General features: G+C 43.5%; 1 protein-coding gene across 2 annotated transcripts in view; it reads left to right on the plus strand.

The window, feature by feature from the left end:
* The first annotated feature begins 1,905 nt into the window (after positions 1 to 1,905).
* LOC109922315 (Kv channel-interacting protein 1) overlaps positions 1,906 to 24,437 on the plus strand; it is a 312,678-nt gene continuing 290,146 nt past the window's right edge. For both annotated transcript variants that reach the window (XM_048603828.1, XM_048603827.1), the window contains exons 1-2: positions 1,906 to 1,995; positions 6,149 to 6,265. The gene's annotated coding sequence lies outside the window, so the exon portion shown is untranslated. The remainder of the gene's footprint in view (positions 1,996 to 6,148; positions 6,266 to 24,437) is intronic.

Raw genomic sequence — 24,437 nt, forward strand, 5'->3', positions numbered from 1 at the left:
CTGATGAAGGGTCTAGGCCCGAAACGTCAGCCTTTTTGCTCCTATGATGCTGCTTGGCCTGCTGCGTTCATCCAGCTCTGCAACTCATTCATGCCGATCAATTTCCCAAAACTACTCTCTCAGATATCATTTTGTCAGGTATCAATCTCTCAGAGATATCGCTCTCTAGATAATTGGCTCCCTCAGCAATATCACACCCTCTTGTGTATCACTCTTTCAGAAGTGTCACTCTCTCATAAATATTGTGCTCTTACTCACTTTGTTCTCTCAGAGGCATAGGTCGCCAATGTGATATCATTCTGTCAGAGATATCGCATTCTCACAGATACTGAACTCTCAGAGTTTCAATCTTTCAGAAATATCACTCTCGCAGTAATATCTCTTTCTCAGAGGTATCACTCTATCAGAGATATCATTCTCTCAGAGATAACACTCACTCAAAATCTTTCCTCTCTCAGGGACTTTACTCTCTTAGTGGTATCATTCTCTGAGAGGTACCACTCTAGCAGAGATATCACTCTCTCAGAGGAAACACTTGCTCAAAGAATTTGTTCTGTCGGAGAATTCACTTTCCTCAAGACACGGCTGTCTGTGTGATATCACTCTCTCAGAGTTATTGCACTCACGGAGTTAGCACTCTCAAATAATTTGGTCTGTCAGAGATATCGCTCGCTCACAGATCACACTCTCAGATATATCAGTCACTTAGAGACTTTGCTATCTCAGAGTGTTAGCTCTCTCAGAGATATTGCTGTCTCAGAGATGACACTGAGAGTTTGCGGACTCAGTTTTAACACACCTTCATAGACTTTGCCCTCAGTGATATCACTCCGTCAGATTTTATCACTATTTCAGAGATTTTGCACTCTCATATAGATATCATTGTCTCAGAGAATTTGTTCCCTTTGTGATATCATTCCCTCAGAGGTGTCAGTCTTTCAGAAATATCACTCTCTCATTGATTCTGCTCCCACTGAGACATCATTCATTCAATGATATCACTGTCAGAAATATCTTCTCTCAGAGACTTTGTTCTCTCACAGAAATCACTCTCAGCAATTTCACTCTCTTAGATTTATCACTTTCTCAAATGTTTTGTGCCCTCACATATATCACTGTCTTGGAGATATCACTCTCTAAACTATCACTCTCTCAGCTATCACGATCTCAGAGATATCGAACTCTCACAGATTCAATCTTTCAGAGATATCACTCTCAGTGATTTCATTCTCTCAGATGTATCACACTTTCACAGATATCACTCTTTCAGGGATAACACTGACTCAAAAAATTCACACTCTCAGAGAATTCATTCTTTCAGAGACAAAGCTATCTGTGTGATATCACTCTCTCAGAGATATTGCACTCACTGAGTTATCATTTTCTCAAATAATTCACTCTCTCAGAAATATCACTCTTGCAGAGATACTAACCTATCAAAGACTTTGCTGTCTCAGAGAACAGTCTCTCAGTGACATCGCTTTCTATCGGAAATCACTCTCTGAGATATCGTTCACACAGAGATACCAGTGTCTCAGCGATATCGTTCTCCCTCAGACATATCAATATTCAGAAACTTGAATCTTTCAGGGATATCACTCTCTCAACAATATCACTCTATCAGAGATGTCGCTCTCAGAGATATCACTCACTCAGAGATATCACTTGCTCAGAATATCACACTTCCAGGGACCTCATGCTCTCTGAATTATCGCTCTCTCGGAGATTTCACAGTCTCAGAAATATCATTAACTCAGTGATATAGTTCTCTGAAATACCTTGCTCGCTCAGAGATGTCACCCTGACTTTGATGGGCTTCATTCAGTACAATTGTCAATAGTACAATTTCATTGTATTCGATTACTTGAGTCTGGTAATTGATCTCTGCTCATTGTGCTTGATTGATTACAGCTGTGAAGGCTTGCAGCTGAAGTAAACACAGTAACTGCTAGAAACTCAGCTGTTGAATGAGCCGGAAGTATGGAGTTTGCCCAGGTATTTTAAAATACTAGAAATAAATTTGTAGCCCACTTAGAAACCTTTGTCATCACTACATAGCTCTGAAGGATAGTGAGCTGCACTCTATTCAATCCTATGCTGTACCTGTCCTGGGTATAGTTTTGCTTTCATTTTAAAATTGTAATGGTAGCTTTATTCTGTATCTATTGCCTGCTGTCCGTGTCTTGGGAGGTCTGATGGGGAAAGTGTCAAGGGTACTTTACTTTCAGTATAAAAGAATAAAGAGAGCATTGCTCTATATCTAACCTTGTGCTGTACCAGTCCTAGGAGTATTTGCTGGAGATAGTTTCAAGAAAGCTTTACTTTCACTTTACAGAGTGGAAGGTACTTTATTCTGTATCTGGCCCTGTGCTGTTCCTGTTCTGGAAGTGTTTGATATGATTGTTTAGAGGGAGCATTACCTTTATTTAAAAGAGTAGAGGGGACATTGCTCTGTATCTTAACCCCATACAGTCCCTATCCTGGAAGTGTTTTATAATGACAGTGCAGAGGCAGATTTACTTTCAGTTTTAAAATGTAGAGGCAGCTTTACTTTCATTTTAAAAGAGTACTGTCTACTGCTTCACAAGAATGTTTTAGCGCAAATGTAATACTGAGCCTCATGACCAATTGTCCTGGGCATGGCCAAGGAGGTTGGTTTTGAGTGCCTTTGAGGAGGGAATGTGGGCTGGAGAGGTGCCAGGATAGTGATGCTTAACGATCAAGTAGTTGAAGGTTCTTTGAGTGAAAATTCTGCATGGTTTCTGGGTTTTCTTGTCTCCTGGCTTCAGTGACCCATGCTGCAACTTTTGATGAAGGTCCACCAGATCCTCTACCACGTCAGGTGGGCCTGAACTCCTTCATGTGGCCGCCCTTTTAAATGCACTCTGTGGGGGTGCTACCCAAACCCACCCTAGACAGGCAGTGTTACCAAATAGGATGCAGGTTTGTGGGGGGCAGGGGAATGGCAAGAAAGGAAATGTGGTAGCTTGCAGTGTGCAGCCCCATCCTGTTTGATGCTATGCCCTTAATCATGCACTGTTTGGTGAAAGTTGTCTACCCACCAAACCCTCCTCTCCACCCAATTCAGCTTACAAGATGTCCAAATATTTTCTGTCTCCGTACACAACACACCAGACACCGCGCATGTGGAACCTGGTGAAGGCCAGCAACAGGGCCTGAGACCTTACCAAGGCATTAATTGACCACTTAAGGTTATCAGTTGGTGACAGAGTGGGATGGTCAATTGTGGATCGACCTGTCTTAAGCATAATTCCTGTGATGGTTGGAAGCTGACAGTGATTGGCTATGTCACCTTCTGTCCGACCATTTCCAGGCTTCACAGCATCTCAGCTCAGTCCCTTTCAATGGGGGAGCGATTAATATCATAGTGGAATCCCTATTGTGCAGGTAGAGGCCATTGGCCTATCATGTTTGTATGACCCTTGGAAGAGCATCCCACTCTATCCCCATAATCCCATATTTACATGTCTAAACACTACCAGGCAATTTAGCATAGCCAATCTACCTAACCTGCACATTTTTGTTCTTGGGGAATTCCCAATCCTCCAGAATTATAGGTCTGGAAATAACTTGGGGAGGGGGCTGGATGATGGGGTTGGAAATGTGTGCAGAGAAAGTGAGGGGTGAGGACTTGAAATCAGTGAAGCAAATTTTAAAATTAAGGTGTTGGTTGACCAGGAGCCAAAGCTGAATTCAATGAGTTCCATGGTCCTCTCACACCCTGCTGAAATGTCTAGTCGAAGTCTATCACTGATACAGCTGCCTTGCAGTTAATCCACACTGGGGACAGCACTAGGTGACTGGAATCGGAGCCTCCACCTCAGAGATGCTCAGTGCTGGGACTCCAGTTAGTCCCAACTCAGCAGGAAATTCAGGACCTCACCCAGGGGAAAGGCTAGAGATGGTTGACCACAATGTGCCCAGAGAACCCTCCTCAAAACTCCTTGCCTGACACCTGCCTAGGCTACCTGAGCTACCAGGTTTCAGCATGGCATCATCCTATCCTGGCAAAGCTAATCATAAAACTCTTCAGCCCATCGTGTCTGTATCAACAAAATATACTACTCCCTACACAAGTCTCGGGCAGTGCATTCCAGATCCCCACCACCTTCTGATGAAAATATTTTCCTCAAATCCCCTCTAAACTGCCTGTCTTTCATTTTAAAATCATGCCCCTTGTTATTGACCTTTCAACTGAGGTGAACTGCTTCCTATTCACCCTGTCCATGCCCCTTATAACCTTATACAGTTCTAGCAGGTCTCTCTCAACCTTCTCTGCTCGAAAGAAAACAACCCGAGTTTATCCAGCCTTTCTTCATCGCTGAAATGCTCCATCCCAGACATCATCCTGGTGAATTATCTTTGCACTCCTCCAGTGCAATCACATCTTTCCTGAGGTGTGATGATTAGAACTGCACACAGTACTGCAGCTCTGGCCTAACCAAAGTTCAGTACACCTCCACTTTAACCTTCCTGCTCTTATAATCTATGCCACGACTGATAAAGTAAACATCCCATATACCTTCTTAACTACTCTATTAATCTGTCCTATGACCTTCAGGGATCTGTGGATAAATACCCCAAGATCCCACTGTTCCTCTGAACTGCCTAGTATTCTGCCATTCATTGAGTATTCCCTTGTCTTCTTACTTCTTCCAAAGTGAGCCATCTCACTTTTGTCAGGGTTAAATCTCATCTACCAGTGATCTGCCCTTCTGATCAATCCTTTCAAATTGTGCTGTAACCTAACACAGTCAGTCATCCGGCCAGTCTTTGTGACATCTGCAAAATTGTTTATCATCTCCCCATATTTTTATCTATATCATTTATGAATATCACAAACAATAAGGGACCCAGCACTGATCCCTGTGGTATGCGACTGTATGCTAAGCTCCAGTCACATAAACAATCTTGTACCACCACCCTCAGTCTCCTGTTACTGAGGCATGTGCTTTTACCTTTATCAGTTTTCCACATGGGAAAGGCTTTGCTGCAATCCATTTTCTTGTATCCAGAAATGCTCTTACACGCAACTAAATGGTTTCCTTTTCAGCAAATCACCTGTGGTTTTTTTTCACCTAGTAACCACCACGACTAAATCACCCATGTTTTTCAATTGATTCATTTACATGCAAAGCCTCTTAAGGGCAACAGAAATCCATACAAACTCCTCACCTAAACACTTGTTCACCTCCTCAAAAAACTCAGTCAAATTTGTTGGGCATGACCTCTGACAAGGCCATGCTGACTGTCTCCGATCAATACTTGCCTCTGTAAATGGTTGGAGGATTAGATTCAAAAATGGAAGTTGCTGGAAAAGCTCAGCAGGTCTGGCAGCATCTGTGAAGAAAAAATCAGAGTTAACATTTCGGGTCCGGTGACCCTTCCTCAGAACTGATGGTAGCTGGGAAAACATTGGTTTATATGCAGAAAATAGGGAGGGGGATGGGGTAGGGAGTAAATTATAGGATAAAGTTTAGAGCCTGAAGAGAGAAGAGTAATTGGATAGATAAAGGAATTGATATTGATCTGGCTAGGAGGGTGAATAGCTGCTACTGGGGACTGTTAATAGGTAGTGTGTAATGGCAGGCTATGTGATAACAAGGCCTGGTGTGTGGGGTATGTGGCGAGGACATGGGAGTGTTTAGGCCCTAAAATTATTGAACTCGATACTGAGTCTGGAGGGCTGCAGGGTCCCCAAGTGGACCAGCTTGTGTTAAGCTTTGCAATCGTTGAGGATTAGATTAGTAAACGGTCATTTATTGATCATTTAAAGGCAGGATTGGCCCAGTACAGGCTGTCGAGTGACTCCCTCACTTGGAAATATATCACCGTTCTTTCACTATGGCTGGGTCAAAATCTGGAACTCCCTGCCTAACCTCATTGTGGGCTTAGCTATGCTCAATGGACTACAGCAGTTCAAGAAGGCAGCTCACCATCACCTTCTCAAGCAGAACTCAGGGTGGGCAATAAATACTGGCCCAACCAGCAAAACTCACACCTGAGGAACTAATGACAGATAGATGGAGAAGGATAGGATGTGGAGGGATAGCTTCCTTTTGTCACAGTGACATTAGTTGCCATCTGTGACCTTGACATGAGTCATCTCTCTACTTGGAATTTGCAGAAACCTGATTGAAGGGATTCATGCACGGAATATAGAAAAGATGAGATGGAAATGACAACAACCAACATGCTCAAGGGCTTTGAAGAGGAAAAAGAGTTTGAGGATGAATCATAACTTGTGAGTAATCAAACATCCAGTTATTCTCAGCGTTATATCTGGATAAATGTATAAGTGGCTCATTGTTGAAATGTTGGCCTGTGGTGGTTTCAAAATGTCAGTGTTTTCCACATCAGTGGCTTCATCTCTTGAAACCATTTATCACAGCTTTTCCATAAATGTTTGATGTTCAGCTCAACCACCTTCATAAATGGCATTTTAATTAAACTAAGCATCAATTTATTCATTATTAAAACCTCACTCTATTATATAACCACCCACCCAAGCTTTAAAAGACACATGCAGGATAATACACGTATAAGAATACTTTGCTTCTGTCTGATCGTGTATAGCATGAGTGTGTCTCGCTGTCAGTTCCTGTACATGTCAAGTATTCAGTAATGGGTAAGATAGGGGCACAGTAGGAGTATCCATAAGACCATAAGGTTTAGGATCTGAATTAGCCTCTTGAATGAGTTTGCTTCGACATTTGATCATAAATTTATAATCCAGAGACTCAAGCTATTGTTCTGAGTACATGGGTTCAAATTTCTCCAGAGCAGCAAGTGGAATTTATGAACAGTTAATAAATCTGCAATTGAAAGCTACAGTCAGAAGAGGTAACCATGAATGTATCATTGATTGTCTTAAACATGCAATGGGTTCACTCGTGTCCTTAAGGGAGGGAAATCCTTACTTAATCTAGCCACTTGTGACTACAGATCCAAGGTAATATGGGTCACTGTTTACCAGAGCAAGTCACTCAATTTGTGAAATAAAAACAGGGATGTAAATTTAAAGTGATATGCAAACGAAGCAAGAGTGATGTGACATTTTCATGCAGCAAGTAGTCAGGATGTGGAATGCCCTGTCTGGAAAGGTTCTGGAGGCAGGTTCAACTGAAGCATTCACAAGGGCATTGGGTTGTTTTTTGGTTAGAAATGATATGCACGGAGATGGGGAAAAGGTAGGAGATTGACATTAGATGATAGAGCTGGACTAGATAATCAAGCTGACGCAGGCACAGAAGACCAAATAGTCTCCTTCTGCACTGTACTAATTAAGATTCTGTGAGACCAAGGGCAGTGAGGGATGGATAACAAATGCTGGTCTTTCCAGTGATGCCTACATCCTGTGAAAATCTATTTAAAAACACCTTTGTCGTGATTGTCACAAGGTCAGCCAGGTGGCTCTCACTCTGAGGGAGCTGGATCAGTGTCAAGAACTTTGCATGTGTAAGTAAAGGGTGATTTGATGATGGGATACTGGCCCCTGTGGAGTTAATGTGAGTGCTGACGAGAGTAAAACATGTTCTGAAGAAACTTGCAACAATTGCCTTTGAGTTCGGGTAATTATTCTCGCATCATGCCATTCCTTAGGAAACTTGACTCGTTCAACCCCACTGTTGAAGCCTAGGCCCAGTATGTGGAAAGAATAATTATTTTTTCCAGGCAAATGGCATTGGGTTAGATGAAAAGCAATGATGAAAAGCTTGTGGACCTGCAGCTTTTTCACTTATTAGGAGCCAAACATTCCCTGAGGAACCAGATACTAAAACCTTTGAAGGGTTGATGGATTTAATTAAGGAATATTATGACCTCAAACATCCACTAATTCTGAGATGCTATCATTTTTACTCAGCAATTCAAGAGCAAGGGAATCTCTATTGGGATTTTTGACGAGTTTAAGATGACTGGCAGAGGCATATGACTTTGGTTTAACCCTTAATGAGATGCTGAGAGACCATTTGGTATGTCAGATTAATAATGTAAGCATGCAAAAGTGCCTATTAGCTGAAGCCGAACTGGACTTCAAACAGGCACTACAAATGGCTTTGTCATTAGGAAATGCAGCAAGTTGAGCATTGAGTTGCAGGGAATTCTGATGGAAGTAGACACCCTCGCCAGTCCAACTGAGCTTAGGGAACACCACTTGAGTGAAGGCAATTGCATAGCTTCACTCAGGACAAATCCTGAACAGAGGGTCAGCCTACATCAAAACCCCAAAACAAAGCCAAACTTCACTCAAATGGTTAAAATTTTCTTCAGGATCTGGGCCAGCAAGCCATCGCAGTTGTTGTCAGTATGTGAGACAACAAAGAATACCACTAGGCCTAAATTGAGTAAGAGAACTCATAGGCCGGTATCCAGGAGAGTGCACACCCTGGGTAGTTTGCCCACATCTGGTTTGGAATTTTTAAATTGCCTAGCAACATCAAAATCAAAACCAATCAAAATAAACGTCTGGTTAAATGGCCATTCAGGTTGAATGGAGGCAATTCTTCAGTGATTGCAGAACCAGTCTTTAACAAAATTTGGTCTTGACTCCAACACCTAAGTTTGTGCAAAACCTCGGCCAGACTGAGAACCGATACTGGAACCTTCAAGGATTAAGGCTACAACTTCGGTTCCGATCTCTTATGAGAAGCAGCTGGTTTAGTTACCACTGATTGTAGTAAAAGACTCAGGCCCAAGCTTGATGGGGTGAAATTGGTTGAGAAAGATTCACCAAGATTGGCTGAACATTTTTTGGTTAGAAAATGGCTGTCTGTGTGAAGTCCTACTTAAATAACCAGAAGTTTTTCAGGAAGGTCTAGGGACTATCAAAGGAGCAAAGACCACCTTGCGTGTTGACCTGGAAGCAACTCCATGATTCTGCAAGGCCTGCCCAGTGCCATTTGCCTTATGGGCAAAAGTACAGGCAGAAATCAGGAGGCTGAAAGGTGAAGAAATCATCAAATTGTTACAATTTGTGGAATCGGCAGCACTGGTCGTGCCGATTCTTGAAACCCAGCAGGTCAGTTTGCCTTTGTGGGGATTTTAAACAAAAGGTAAACTGCTTTTCACCACTGAATAAATACCCAGTTCCTTGCATAGAGGATTTATATGCAAAACCTGGCAGGGGGCTTACCTTCACAAAGCTGAACATGAGCCCTGCGTAATTGCAGTCGTGGTTAGATGAAGATTCCCAGAAGTATGCTACAATTAATACCCATTAGGGTTTGTACCAATATACAAGACTGCCATTTTGGTATCGTCAGCCTGGGCAATATTCCAGTGGATGATGGAAAACATTTTACAAGGTCTCCCCAAGATCACCGTTTATTTAGATGACTTGCTAATAACATGAAAGACCAGTTAAGAGCACTTAGAGAACTTGGACATAGTCCTTAGACTTTCTCCAAGGTAAGCTTACGCCATGGAAGGGGAAAATGTGTGTTCCAGACACCCTAAGTGAACTACTTGAGCTGTAAAATCGATAAGACCAAGTTATACCTGCTGGAAGAAAAAGTGAGGGCAATCAAAGGTGCCCTGGCTCCCACATCTGTACCAGAGCTTAGGTCTTCCCTTGGGCTGGTGAATTATTACAGAAAGTTCATACATAACCTCTCCTCCATTGTCGTACCTTTGCATCACCTCCTTGAAAAAGGCAGCCTTGGAAGTGGTTATGTAGCCAAGCCGTAGCTTTGGGGAAGTGAAGTAACAGCTCTGAGATGTTTGCACACTATAATCCCAAGTGAGAACTGGTATTGATCCAATGCTTCTCTGTACAGCATCAGGGAAGTATTAGCTTGACAGTGGTCCAATGGAGAGTAACACTAATAATGTAAGCATCCAGGACTGTGGCTAATGCAGAGCGCAAGTACACCCAGATAGAGAAGGAAGGTCATACTTGGAGTCAGGAAGGTCCACCAATACCTTTACAGACATAAATCTGTAATAATAATGGACACAAACGCCTGTTAGATCTACTTAAAGAGGACAAGGCAGTGCCACCCATAGCTTCAAGCCAAAGTTAGCAGTGGGCTATAATACTAACTGCGTGTAATTACAAGTTGGAACACTGTCTGGGAGGCCAAGTAGCGAATGTGGTTGCATTGAGCCAGCTCCCACTGGCAGATACACCACTGGTGGTACTGCCGCTGGAAGAGTCCATAATGACTTTAAATTTTCTGGACCCACTTCCAGTCACAGCTGATAATGTCAGATTTCAGACACAAAAGGACCCCGTCCTGGCAAAACTGAAACAGCTGGTGGTGATGGGGGAAACCAAAGGGCCATCACAACCAGAACTGAAACCTTTCTGGACCCAGAGTGACCAGATCAGAATAGAGGATGGCATATTCTAACGTGAAGCAAGCATGATTATCCCAAGCCAAGGTCGTCGTCAGATGCTGTCTGAACTCTACCAGATATTGGTGAGATGTTATGTCCGGTGGCCAGGATTGGTTGCAGCCATAGCCGCATTGGTGGGGCAGTACCCAGAGTGCCAACAAGGACAAAATTACCACCAGCAGCTCCCCTACATTCATTGAAATGGCCAAGTAAACCTTGGACTCAGTCACATATTGGCTATGCAGGTCCTTTCATGGCTTCAATGTTCATAGCCATTGTGGACACCGACTCAAAGTGCTTCGACGTGCATAGAGTTCATTCATCAAACACGGGGATGATGATAGAAAAATGCGCAAAATATTTGCAATACACAGGCTCCTGGAAGTGTTGGTCACAGAAAATGGGCCATCATTTACTAGCAAGGAATTTGAGTATTTCCTTAAGTTGAATGGCATTCGATATATAAGGACAGTTTTATACCATCCATCATCCAATGACCTGGCAGAAAGAGCAGTCCAAACTTTGAAGGCAGGCTTAAAGAAACAGCCTACAACTTCACTAGATACCAAGCTGTCCCAGTTCCTATTTGATTATAGGACTACACCTTATGCAGCTACAGGGGTAGCTCCTGCAGAGTTGCTTTTGGGGAGAAAACTCTGCACCAGGTGAAATCTGATCTTCTTGGACCTGGGGGAGAAGGTGAAATGGTATCAGGGACACAAGACTCCACTAAGTGAGAGAAACAGCTTACTTCAAGGGGATGAAGTTTGATGTAGGAACCATGGAAATGGCCCAACGAGGGTAAGAGGGTGAGTGCAACGTTCCTAAACAAGCATGTGGACCATATTAAAACTACAAACTCACCAATGTGGGGTGGGGAGGGGGAAATATGCTCGGCTCCTCAGAACTGTTGGAAAGGCTGGTGGAACCCATGGGTTCTCCCTTTCTGTCTAGTGTTGAAGAGATCTTGGAATCTGAGATGGTCACGGTGAATGTCGCTGCCTCAAAGCCTTTGTCACCTAAGGAAGAGAATGAATTTCTTATGAGGTGGTCCTGGCACAAGTGGAATGCTACTGTGTGTTACACGACATCTGTATCTGAGCAGAGTCAAAGGAACCTGACTCCCTGCTAAAACGACCCAGGAGAAGCTACAAGAAAAAGACTAGCCTAAAGTTTTCGTGAAGATTTGTAGCTCGGGTTGAGGATGAGGTAATGAGCGTGTCTACAACTTCAAAAGTCTGGCCTATATCCTCAGACTCAGGAGGGAGGGATGTAGTGATTGTAACAAGGTCTGCCAAGTGGACCTCATAGAACATGAGTTCCCTGATTTGGACCAAATTAATAGCCCCAATCAGGGACCCCTGGCTGACAGATAAAATCAGGTGTGTCAGGCATCCTAACAGTCTGAGACCTAGTTCTGAGGGAGCTGGTCAGCGTCAAGGGCTTTGCACGCCTAAATAAAGGATGACTTCGTGATGGGATGCAAGTCTCTATGGAGTTATTGCAACTTTGCTGTATACAAATTGCCTGATTTCTTCCCTAACTGATGGCAGTGACTACATTTCAAAAACATTTAATGGTTTGGGAAGCAATTTGGAGCCTTCTGAAGTTGTGACACGCACTATGTTAATGAAAGTGTTTTCTTTCTCATTGATTCATGTCATCAGAGTCTTAATAAAGGGTGTAAACCCGAAACGTTGACTATCCTGCTCTTCTGTTGCTGCCTGACTAGCTGTGTTCCTCCAGCTCCACACTGTATTGACTCGTTCATGTCAAATAATTCTGTCAGGTGGTTCAGGACCTGGGTGCTATCACACAGACTGGCACAGTGACTGGACTCAGTGAACTGTGACAAACACAGAGAACGCTGTAGAAACTCAGCAGCTCTGGCAACATCAATGAGAGAGAAAAACAGAGCTAATGTTTCAAGTCGAATATGACGCTTCTTCAGAACTGAGTGAACAGTGGACTTTTTCCGAAGGGTGAGAGAGTACCCTCCATATCAGGCAGAGATCCTGTCTTCTGGGGTTTCAACATCACAGACCAGCAGCAAACGTTGATTCTCCTAATGTTGTCATAACATGCCTATTATCGTTAGGGAAGTCTCACGACAGTTCTGAGCTCAGGCTGGAGTGTGTAATCCTGATCCAGAATCATGCACCCAGCTGAATAAAGCAGGGAAACAGAAGTGCCTGGAATCCTCTGGTCCTGTGTAAACCTGCCTAATGCTGCCCTCTCCTGCTGTCAGCTACAATCTACAGCTCACCAGCCCAGTTCAAATCATGGTACAAAGGAGAGATCCTCAGATTATCTCACCGGTACTCCTTGCCCTCCACTTCTTTTGTCGTGTGTTACGGACCAGACAGATCCCACCCCCTCCAAGATATTGTAAGGAGATAGCCTAGAGGCTAACTTTTATATTTTTTAAGGCAAGTGTAAGGTCCCATGTTCCAGATGTGAGTTGATTGGTCCACCACTGGGCCTTTAATAAAAACATATTTTATTATGTCGAAACAGACAAAATACAAAACAAAAAGAGTTGACTTAACTTTAAATTTATTGAAATACTTAACAAGATAATGTATTATGTAACCACTAATTATGAACATTCCTAATATCGGCAGCATCACATAAACACATGCTTGACAAGGCAATTTGGCAAAACAGGTTTACCTACACCGGCCCTAAACCCCACCTCTTCCTCCGTTACATTGATGACTGTATCGGCGCCGCCTCGTGCTCCCACGAGGAGCTCGAACAGTTCATACACTTCACTAACACCTTCCACCCCAACCTTAAGTTTACCTGGACCATCTCTAACACCTCTCTCCCCTTCCTGGACCTCTCTGTCTCCATATCGGGCAACCACCTCGAAACCGATATTCATTTCAAGCCCACCGACTCCCACAGCTACCTAGAATACTCCTCCTCCCACCCACCTTCCTGCAAAAATGCTATCCCCTATTCCCAATTCCTTCGCCTCCGCCGCATCTGCTCCCAGGATGAGGCATTCCACTCCCGTACATCTCAGTTGTCCTCGTTTTTCAAGGACCGTAACTTCCCCTCCTCGGTGGTCGAGAACGCCCTCAACCGTGTCTCCCACATCTCCCGCACCTCATCCCTCACACCCCGTCCACGCAATAAGAACCAAAAAAGAATCCCCCTCGTCCTCACGTACCACCCCACCAACCTCCGGATCCAACGCATCATCCTCCGACACTTCCGCCATCTGCAATCTGACCCCACCACCAAAGACATCTTTCCCTCCCCACCCTTATCTGCTTTCCAGAGGGACCACTCTCTCCGTGACTCCCTTGTCTGCTCCACACTCCCCTCCAGCTCCACCACACCCGGCACTTTTCCCTGCAACCGCAGGAAGTGCTACACCTGCCCCCATACCTCCTCCCTCACCCCCATCCCAGGCCCCAAGAAGACTTTCCACATCAAGCAGATGTTCACCTGCACATCTGCCAATGTGGTATACTGCATTCGCTGTACCCGGTGTGGCTTCCTCTACATCGGGGAAACCAAGCGGAGACTCGGGGACCGCTTTGCAGAACACCTACGCTCGGTTCGCAACAAACAACTGCACCTCCCAGTCGCGAACCATTTCAACTCCCCCTCCCATTCCTCAGACGACATGTCCATCCTGGGCCTCCTGCAGTGCCACAACGATGCCACCCGAAGGTTGCAGGAACAGCAACTCATATTCCGCTTGGGAACCCTGCAGCCCAATGGTATCAATGTGGATTTCACAAGTTTCAAAATCTCCCCTCCCCCCACCGCATCCCAAAACCAGTCCAACTCGTCCCTGCCTCCCTAACCTGTTCTTCCTCCCACCTATCCCCTCCTCCCACCTCAAGCCGCACCTCCATCTCCTACCGACCAACCTCATCCCGCCCCCTTGACCTGTCCGTCCTCCCTGGACTGACCTATCCCCTTCCTAACTCCCTACCTACACTCACCTTTCCTGGCCCCATCCCCGCCTCTTCGACCTGTTTGTTTCTTCTCCACCTATCCTCTCCTCTATCCCTCTTCTATCCGCCTCCCACTCTCTCCCTATTTATTTCAAAACCCCCTTCCCCTCCCCCTTTTCTGATGAAGGGTCTAGGCCCGAAACGTCAGCCTCTCTGCTCCTATGATGCTGCTTGGCCTGCTGTGTTCATCCAGCCCTGCACCTTGTTGTCTCTTATTCTCATGTGTTGTCTTCTCACTCTAATAGCAAAGAGAGTTCTAGCTATTAGTTCCAGCAGCCAGCAAGCAGAAACCTTCTCACTAACTGAAAGCAAAGCTAAAAATCTTCTTGCATCTGTGTGAGCTCTGACCCAACCTACTCATGCTATTTTTGTCTAAATTTGAAAAACACCTAGGGACAATTCCAAACTGTTTACCAAATGCCTGTCTGAAGCAGACACCCTGTCACCACTGTGGCAATACCTGTCAGCAAGAGAAACAGCACAGAAGGCAACATTCTGGCGAATCTTTTCTGACCGTCTCCAATTTAAGAATATCCTTCCTACAGCATGGTCACCAGAACTGTACACACTAGTCCAAAAGTAGCCTCACCAATGTCCTGTACAACCTCACCATGATGTTATAAAGTGGACGTTTACCCCCCACCGAGAACTAAAACCGAAACAACGAAGGAGGAGCACCTCATCCTATAATCTGTAAAAGGAGTGTAAAACGTGGTGTAACCTGCCTTTCAGTAACTTCTAGTGGTTAAATAAAATAAATCCCTGATACTCATTTTAAAATCAACAAGTAACAATTTATTTATCTAACTCTAACAGTGAACAAATTAATTAAACTATTAACAAACTGAATAAATCTTTTCTAACTACCAACTACTCCTGAATAAAACACAATTCTAATGGTATGCTATTCCAATGAATACAAGTCCCACTTATGTAAAAAGAAATAGAATTTAATCTTTCAAAATTATACCCAGGTTACGTGTCTTCCAGAATGTTTTGTGTCTTCTCCGTTGATTCTTCTGTCAGGAATGCCTTCTCTGTTGATTCTTCTGCAAGGAATACTAACAAGTTATGTCATTGTTACCATTGTTATTTAGATGGTGCTTTCTCTGAGACATAGAGGAGGCTGTGAGAATCAACAATTCTCTCTTGAGACCTGAGGGCCATTAGCTCTGGCAGATGGCAGCTAACTCTGGGGTCTTTGACCAACTGCCCCCTTCTTTTTACACCCTTGATATCATATCAATATTTCTTGGATAGGATTGGTCCTATGTTGTCAAAATTATCAGACTTAAATTTAATAGATTTTTAAAACCTAAGTACCTGGTTCAAATTGATTGGCTAAGTTCAAAAGCCTGTTATCTTAGTAAAACCTGTTGCTTGGCCTGCTAACTCTATGACCTTTCAATGCAAATGTTTCAATTCGGGTGCTCTCTGTGTACTTGCAAATTTTCAAGCTGCTGCTCACAGACATCCATTTTAAATCTCTAAGCACAGAAAAAGCACATCATCATTTAAAGAGACCATGCAAGGCTTTCCCTCCTAGCATTTTACAAACAGCAAATTCTAATTTCCTGCCTCCCAATCCATAAGTACTCTACCCAACTTTGCAACGATGACATCTTAACGCCTATTCTCAATGGTCTGACCAATGAAGGCAGGCGTTCTAAATGCTTACTTAACCACCCTGTCTACTTGTGATGCAACTTTCAAGGAACTATATACCTGAACCCCTAGATATCTCTGTTCAACAACCCTCCATCTGACAAACAATTCTATACCACCACCTGTTGTCTCCTACTGTCAAGTTAATTTTGTATCCAATTGGCAAGCTCTCTCTGAATCCCATGTAATCAAACTTTACTAATTAGTCTACCATGTGGAAACTTATCAAAGGTCCATGTAGAAAACGTCTAGCGCTCTGCCCTCATCAATCTTTTTGGTTAGGTCCTCAAAAAACTCAAACAAGTTTGTGAGACATGATTCCTCATCGACAAAGCCATGCTGATTGTTCTTAATCAGTCCTTGTCTCTCCCAATGCATGTAAATCCTATCTGTCAGAATCCCTTCCAACAACCTACCCACCATTGATGTCAGATTCACAGGTCTATAGTTCTCAGGCTTCTCCTTACAGCTTTTCTTAAATGAAGGAACAATATTAGACACCCTCCGGTCCTCCAACACCTTGCCCTTGGCTGTAGATGATACAAATATCTCTGCTAGGGGCCCTGCAATTTCTTCCCTAATTTCCCGCAATGTCCGGGGATACATTTTGATCAGGTCCCAGTGATTTATCCATCTTTATGTTTTTTAAGATCTCCAAGTACTTCCTCATCTGTAATGCGGACTGTTTTCAAGACATGAATATTTATTTCCCCATGTACCCTGGCCTCTTTCTTTCGCCACAGTAAATACTTATGTGAAATATTCATTTAGTATCTCTCCCACCTCCTGAGGTTCCACAAATAGGCGGCCTTGTTAATCTTTGAGGGGCCCTATTCTCTCCCTAGTTGCTTTTTTGCACTTGTAGAATCTCTTTGGATTATCCTTAACCTTCTCTGCCAAGGCTATCTCATATCGCCTTTTTGCCCTCCTGATTTCCCTCTTAAGAATGCCTCTTCACCCCTTATACTTTTCAAGAGATTCACTTGATCCCCATTGTCTGTACCTAATATATAACTCCTTCTTATTCTTGACCAGAGCCTCAATATCTTTATTCAACCATTGTTCCCTACTCTTACCAGCCTTACCCTTCACTCTAACTTGAACATAATGCCTCTGAATTCTGGTTATCTTACACATGAAAGCCTCCCACTTGCCAGTTCTCTCTTTACCTGCGAATAGTCTAGTCCAATCAACTCTTGAAAGTTCCTGTCTCATACCATCAAAATTTGCCTTACTCCAATTAAGAAGTTAAACTTTTATATAAGTCCTATCCTTTTCCATAAATACTTTAAAATTAATAGAATTATTTCACTGGTTCCAAAGAGTTCCTCCACTAACACTTCAGTCATTAGCCCTTTTAGAGGTTTATAAAATCATGAGGGGCATAGATAAGTTGTAAACAGCAGAGAGCACGAGTACCAACCCAACAGTAATAGGTAATGCAGAGAGAAAGTGAGGAACTTAGAACAATTATCGTTACCACTGGGGAAAATTTACTGAACAAACTTAAAAAGTGCTAATATAATAGCCTTATTGAAAAAGGGAGGGAGGCAGAAAGTAGAAAACTACAGATGAGTTGGTTTTACATATGTCATTGGGAAATTGTTAGAATCCATTATTAAGGAAGTCATGTCAGGACATTTGGAAAGTCTAAAGACAATTAATTAGAGTCAGCATGGTTTTATCGAGGGTAAATCATGCTTGACTAATTTACTATTTTTTCCAATACACTGGAAGCTTTCCCAATCCAGGGAGCTTTGGAATATTATAACCAATGGAACCACTATTTTTGCTACCATTTTCTTTAAGACCCTAGGATATAGGCCATCAAGCCATGGGGACATGTCTATCTCCAATCCTAATAGAACATAGATAGAACATAGAACTGTACAACACAGAAATGGGCTCTTCGGCCTATGATGTTGTGCCGAATATGACACCAAATAAAACTAATCCTTTCTGCCTGCCCTTGGTCCATATGCCTCCATTTGTTGCTTGTTCATGTGCTTATCTTAAATGCTCCTATCCTATCCGCCTCCACCATCACCCCGGCAACATGTTCCAGACTCCTACCACTCTCTGTGTAAAAAACTTGCCCCTCACATCTCCTTTGAACTTTCCCCTTCTCACCTTAAATTCATGACCCCTAGTTTTAGACATTTCAACTCTGGGAAAAAGATTCTGACCATCAACCCTATCTATGCATCTCATAATTTTTTTCACTTCTATCAAGTCTCCCCTCAGCCTCCGCTGCTTCAGAGTAAACAACCGTGGTTTTTCTATCCTCTCCTTATAGATAATACCCTCTAATCCAGGTAGCATCCTGGTAAAACTCTTCTGAACCCTCTTCAAAGCCTCCACATCCTTCCTGTAATGTGGCAACCAGAAATAAACCCGATAGTCCAAGTGTGGCCTAACCAGAGTCTCATAAAGCTGCAACATGACATCCTGACTCTTGTACTCAATTCCCTAACCAATAAGGGCAAGTATGCCATATGCCTTCTTTACTACCCTATCTACTTGTGTGGCCACTTTCAGGGAGCTGTGGACTTGAACCTCAAGATCCCTATGTACATCAGTGCTGTTTAGGGTCCTGCCATTGACTGTACACTTTTCCTTAACAATTGATCTCCCAAATTGCAGCACCTTACACCTACCCGGATTAAATTCCATCTGCCATTTCTCCGTCCATAAGTGCAACTGATCTATATCTCACTATATCCTTTGACAACCTTCTACACTATCCACAACTTCACCAATCTAACCCAGCCATCTACATTTTCATCCAACCCTTCCACCACTCCTGTCTGCCTTTTATGGGCAAGCCAATTCTGAATCCACACCGCCACATCACTATGGATCCCAAGCATCTTAATCTTCTGGATAAGCCTACCATGAGAGACCTTGTTGAAAGCCTGACTAAAATCTGCGTAGACAATATCCACTGATCCAACCTCATCAACACCTTCGTCACCTCCTCGAAAAATTTAATCAAGTTACTTAGACATGACCTACCCTGCACAATAATTTGCTTTGAATATGTACAAGCAATCTGGATAATGAGGATTCTGTAAATATAGTATATCTGGACTTCTGCAAGGCATTTGGTAAGGTGTTGCATGAAACGTTAAAACACAAGATAAAATCTCTTGGGTTTGGGGTAATTCATTAGCTTGGATAGAGGATTGGCTAACCAAGAGAGCAGAAAGCCAGGCTAAATAGATTTTTTTTTAGAAAGATGTAACTAGTAGAGTGCCACAGAGTTTCATCTTTGGTCCCCAACAATTTGCAATCCATATTAAAGGTTCGGTGTGGGTTTAGTAAGTACTATAACCAAATTGCAGATGACACGAAAATATGTGAGAAAGTAAGTTGCAATAAGGAAATAAGAAATTTATGAATGGAGAGGGATAGATTAGATGAATGGGCCAAAATTTGACAACTGAAGTTTAATGTGGTTAAGCATGAGATTATCCATTTTGGTTGGAGGAATGGATATGCAACTTAGTATCGAAATGGAGAGAAACTTCAAAGTGCTTTGGTGCAGATGGATCGGTCCTCATGTGCAAATTGCAGGAAGAAGCTACAGCAAGTGATAAGCAAACCAATCAAATTTTGGCGTTTATTACTAAAAGAATAGACTATAAAAGTATTCGAGTATTGCTGCAACTGTGTAAGGCATTGGTGAAACTTCACCTGGAATATTGAGTACAGTTTTGGCCCCCTTACTTGAGAGGGAATGCAGTTGCAATAAGGGTAGTTCACAGAAGGTTCACTCAATTGATTCTGAGATAAAGGGCTTATTTTTTATTCACTCGTGGGACATAGGCATTGCTAGCGTGCCAGCATTTTATTGCCAGCCCTTGCTGCCCTCGAGAAGGTGGTAGTTAGTGCCGCCTTGAACTGCCACAGTCCACACGATGTAGGTCGACCCTCAACTTCCTTAGGGAGGGAGTTCCAGGATTTTGACCCAGTGCCAGTGAAGGAATAGCAATACATTTCCAAATCAGGGCCGTGAGTGGCTTGGAGGGGAACTTGCAGATGGTGGTGTTCCCATGTATCTGTTGTTTCTAGATGGAAGTGGCTGTGGGTTTGGAAGCTGCTGTCTAATGATTTTTGTGAATATCTGCAGTGCATCTGGCAGAAATTGCACACTGCTAGTGTCAGTGGGGGGTGGAATGGATGCCCGGGAATGTGGTGCCAATCAAGGTGGCTGCTTTGTCCTAGATGATGTCAAGCTTTTTTTAAGTATTATTGGAGCTGCAACCATCCAGGCAAGTGGGCAGTAATCCATCACACTCCTGACGTGCAATGTAGATGGTGGACAGGCCATGGGGAGTCAGGATGTGAATTACTCGCTGCAGTATTCTTGGTCTCTAACCTGCTCTTGTAGCCATTGTATTTATGTGGCAAGTCCAGTTGAGTTTCTGGTCAGTGGTAAACCGCAGGATGTTAGTAGTGGGGCATCGAGTGATGGTAACCCCACTGAATGTCAAGGGGCAATAATTAGATTGTCTGTTGATCGAGATAGTCATTACCTGGCATTTGTGTGACATAAATGTTACTTGCCATGTGTCAGCCCAAGCCTGCATATCGTCCAGCTCTTGTTGCTTTTGAACATTCAGTATCTGAGGAGTCAAGAATGATGTTGAACATTGTGCAATAATTGGCAAACACCCATATTCATGACCTTATGATAGAGGCTAAAGATGGTTGGGCCAAGGACACTACCCTGAGGAACTTCTGCAGAGATGTCCTGGAGCTGAGATCACTGACGTCCAACAACCACAACCATCTTCCTATGTACCAGGCATGATTCCAACCAGTAGAGAGTTTTACCCCAACGTCCATTGATTCCAGTTTTACTAAGGCTCCTTATTGCCACACTTGGTCGAATGCAGCCTTGATGTCAAGGGCTGTCATTCTCACCTCACCTCTGAAATTCAGATCTTTGTCCATGTTTGAACCAAGGTTGTAATGAGTTGAGGAGCTAAGTGACCCTGGTGGAACCCAAACTGGGCATCACTGAGTAGGTTATAGCTGAGCATGTGCTGCTTGATAGCACTGTTGATGACACCTTCCATTACTTTACTGATGATCAAGAGAGTAGACTGATGGTTCAGTAATTGACTGGGTTGGATTTGTCCTGTTTCTCATGTACAGAGAATACCTGGGCAATTTTCCATATTCTCGGTCGATGCCAGTGTTGTAACTGTACTGGAACAGCTTGGCTAGGCTAATAAAAGTTCTGGAGCACAAGTTGTCAGTATTATTGCCTAAATAATGTCAGGGTCTATAGCCTTTTCAGTATCCATTGACTCCATCCATTTTTTGATATCACGTGAAGTAAATTGAATTGGCTGTGATGCTGGTAACCATTGGAAGAGACCGGATGGATCATCCACTTGGCACTTCTGGCTGAATAATGCTGTGAACGCTTCAAACATATATTTTCCACTGATGTGTTGGGCTCTTCCATCATTGAGGATGGAGATATTTTTCTCCTCCAGTGAGTTGTTTAATTGTTCACCACCATTCATGACTAGTTGTGGCTGTACTGCAGAGTTTAGATCTGATCCGTTGGTTGTGGTATCACTTAACTTTGTATGTCACTCGCTGCTTATGTTGTTTAGCATGAAAGTAGTCCTGTTTGGTGCCTTCACCAGGTTGTCACCTCATTTTCAGGTATGCCTGATGCTGCTGTTGGCATGCCCTCCTGCACTCTCCATTAATCTCCTGGAATAGTCATGATGGTTGAGTAGGGGATATGCTGAGCCATGAGGTTGCGAAATATGCTGGAGTGCAATTCAGTTGCTGTTGATGGCCAGTCTTAAGTTGCTCGATCTGTTTGAAGTCTGTTCTATTTAGCATGGTGACAGTAACACACAACACGATGGAGGGTATTGTCAGTGTGAAGGCAGGACTTCATCTCCAAAAGAATGATGTGGTGGGCACTCTCACCGATATTGTCATGGACAGATGCAGCTGCAGCCGGCAGATTGGTAATGTTGAGGTCAGGTATGTTTTTCCCTCATGTTGGTTCCCTCACCATCTGCCGAAGATCCAGTCTAGCAGCTATGTTCTTTAGGACCTGAACAGCTCAATCAGTAGTGTTCCTGCCAAGCCACTCTTGGTGATGAATATTGATATCCCCCATCTTGTCACCCTCAGTGCTTCCTCCAAGTGTTTTTCAATGTGGAGAAGTACTAATTCATAGCTGAGGGAGTACGGCACATAGTAATCAGCAGGAGGTTTCCTTGCCCATGTTTAACCTGACACCCTGAGATTTCATGGGGTCAGGAGTCAATATTAAGGAATCCAAGGGCAATTCTGTCCCAACTATCTATCTCTGCTGGTTTTGTCCTGCAGGTGGGACAGGATGTATCGAGGGATGGTTATGATTCAGTGAGTATGAATACGTCAGGCTGTTGCTTGACTAATCTGTGAATCAGCTCTCCTAATTTTGGCACTAGATGTTAGTCAGGACAGCCTTGCAGAGTTGACAGGGCCGCTTCTGCTGTTGTCTGTTCCGGTGCCTAGGCTGATGCCAAGTGGTCCCTCTGGTTTCATTTCTTCATAGCTAGGCCTTTTCAGAGGGCCTTTGTTGTGGATCTGGAGTCACATGTAGGCCAGACCAGGAGAGGATGGCAGATTTCATTAGTGACATTAGTGAGCCAGATGGATTTTTCTGAGAATCATTGATGGTTTCATGGTCTTCACTCGATTCTTAATTCCACATATTTTTTATTGAATTCAAATTCTACCATCTGCTGTGGCAGGATTCAAACCCAGGTTCCCAGAACATTAGCTGAGTTTCTGGATCAATAGTTTAGTGATAATACCATTAGGCCATCATCTCTCTGCTCATCTTATGAAGAGCAATTGAGCAGTTTAGGCCTGAAGAATGAGGAGATCTAATTGAGGTCTATAAGATGCTAAAGGGGATTGACAAAGTGGAAGCAGAAAGGATATTTCATCATGTGGGGCAATCTAGAACGAGAGGTCAAAGGATTATGAATCTGTGGAATTTAATGCCCCAGAGTGTGCTGGATGCCAGGATATTTGAGTAATTTTAAGGTGGAGATAGACAGATTTTTAATTAGTATTGAGTTGAAGGGTTATAGAGAGCAAACAAGAAAGTGGAGTTGAGGTCAAAGAGAGATCAGCCATGACTATTGTATGGTGGAGTAGGCTCAAGGGGTTGAATTGCCTACTCCTGCTCCTATTTATATGTTCTTATGTTCTTGAGTGTGCACTGACTTTGTGCCTACTTGGTGCTCACAACGTCTCTGCCTTGCCTTGCCTTTTTGCAGTTTATCCCCTCAGCCAAAACTTAAAGTCATACAGTACATCTACCTTAACATGTGTATTAGTGTAGACATAAAGCCATGAAGCTTGTCATGCCTGTCAGCAGTGATCAGTCAGTCAGGGGGTGGGCATATTTCTCTATAGCACAGTGCTTTGTTAATCTCACACCTGCACCATGTGCCACATATTATATGTGCTTGAAAGTAGCAGGTATCAAAGTCAAAGGGGAGTAGTCCTCAGTTAAGACAAGGGAGACCTCCTCCAGTCAGGGGGTCTCTCACAGTAAGTCAAGGGCATGGGGCAGTCATGGTCAAGGGGCCTCTACCTCTGCAGTCCAGGGAAGAGTCATGGTCAGTCCTATGGGTATAGTGCAACTCATCCAGGGAATCACGGGAACACAGTTGGGAGCTTTACAGATATCATTCAGGGATCTGATCACTCATTATTTGCTCAGTGGATGGGCTATGGTTAGTTGTGGCATTGGATCAGAATGCTGGGATGCAGAGTGGATTACAACAGGGAATGGGACAACTTAACATATTGAAAGGGGGATGATTATAGTGCATTGAAAGGAAAGATATAATGTTGGGGGGAGGGGGCATTAACAGTCAGCACCATGCTAGCCTACATGTGAGGGATACTGCACTATTATATCTTTCACATTGTCTCATTATGCCTGTGGCTGAGATAGTAGTAAATTGGGGATTAAAATTTTAGACATGCCAGTTGGATGGAGACTTGGGGAAGTCCAAAGCCTGTGAGGTTGACAGGGAGGATGACCAAGGAGGGAATGTATACATTTGGGGGCTCACTAACATTAAGAGGCTAAGACTTGTGTGAGGAATGATCGCTGTAAATCACAAGTGTGCATTGGAAGTGAAAAAGCTTGTGACCACACCCAGAATGGGCAGAGTAAGTGTCTTGAAATACACATAAAAGAGAAATTGCTGGAGAAACTCAGCAACTAGGCAGCATCCTTGGAGGGAGAAACAGAGTTAACATTTCAAGTCCAGTGACCTTTCAGATTGGACTCAAAAAATTAACTCTGCTTTCCCCCCACAGATGTTATCAGATTTGCTGAGTTTCTCCAGCACTTTCTGCTTTTGTTTGTTTCAGATCTCCAGCATC

The sequence above is a fragment of the Rhincodon typus genome, chromosome 12 (genome assembly GCF_021869965.1).
Source record: "Rhincodon typus isolate 14 chromosome 12, sRhiTyp1.1, whole genome shotgun sequence".
Taxonomy (NCBI): domain Eukaryota; kingdom Metazoa; phylum Chordata; class Chondrichthyes; order Orectolobiformes; family Rhincodontidae; genus Rhincodon; species Rhincodon typus.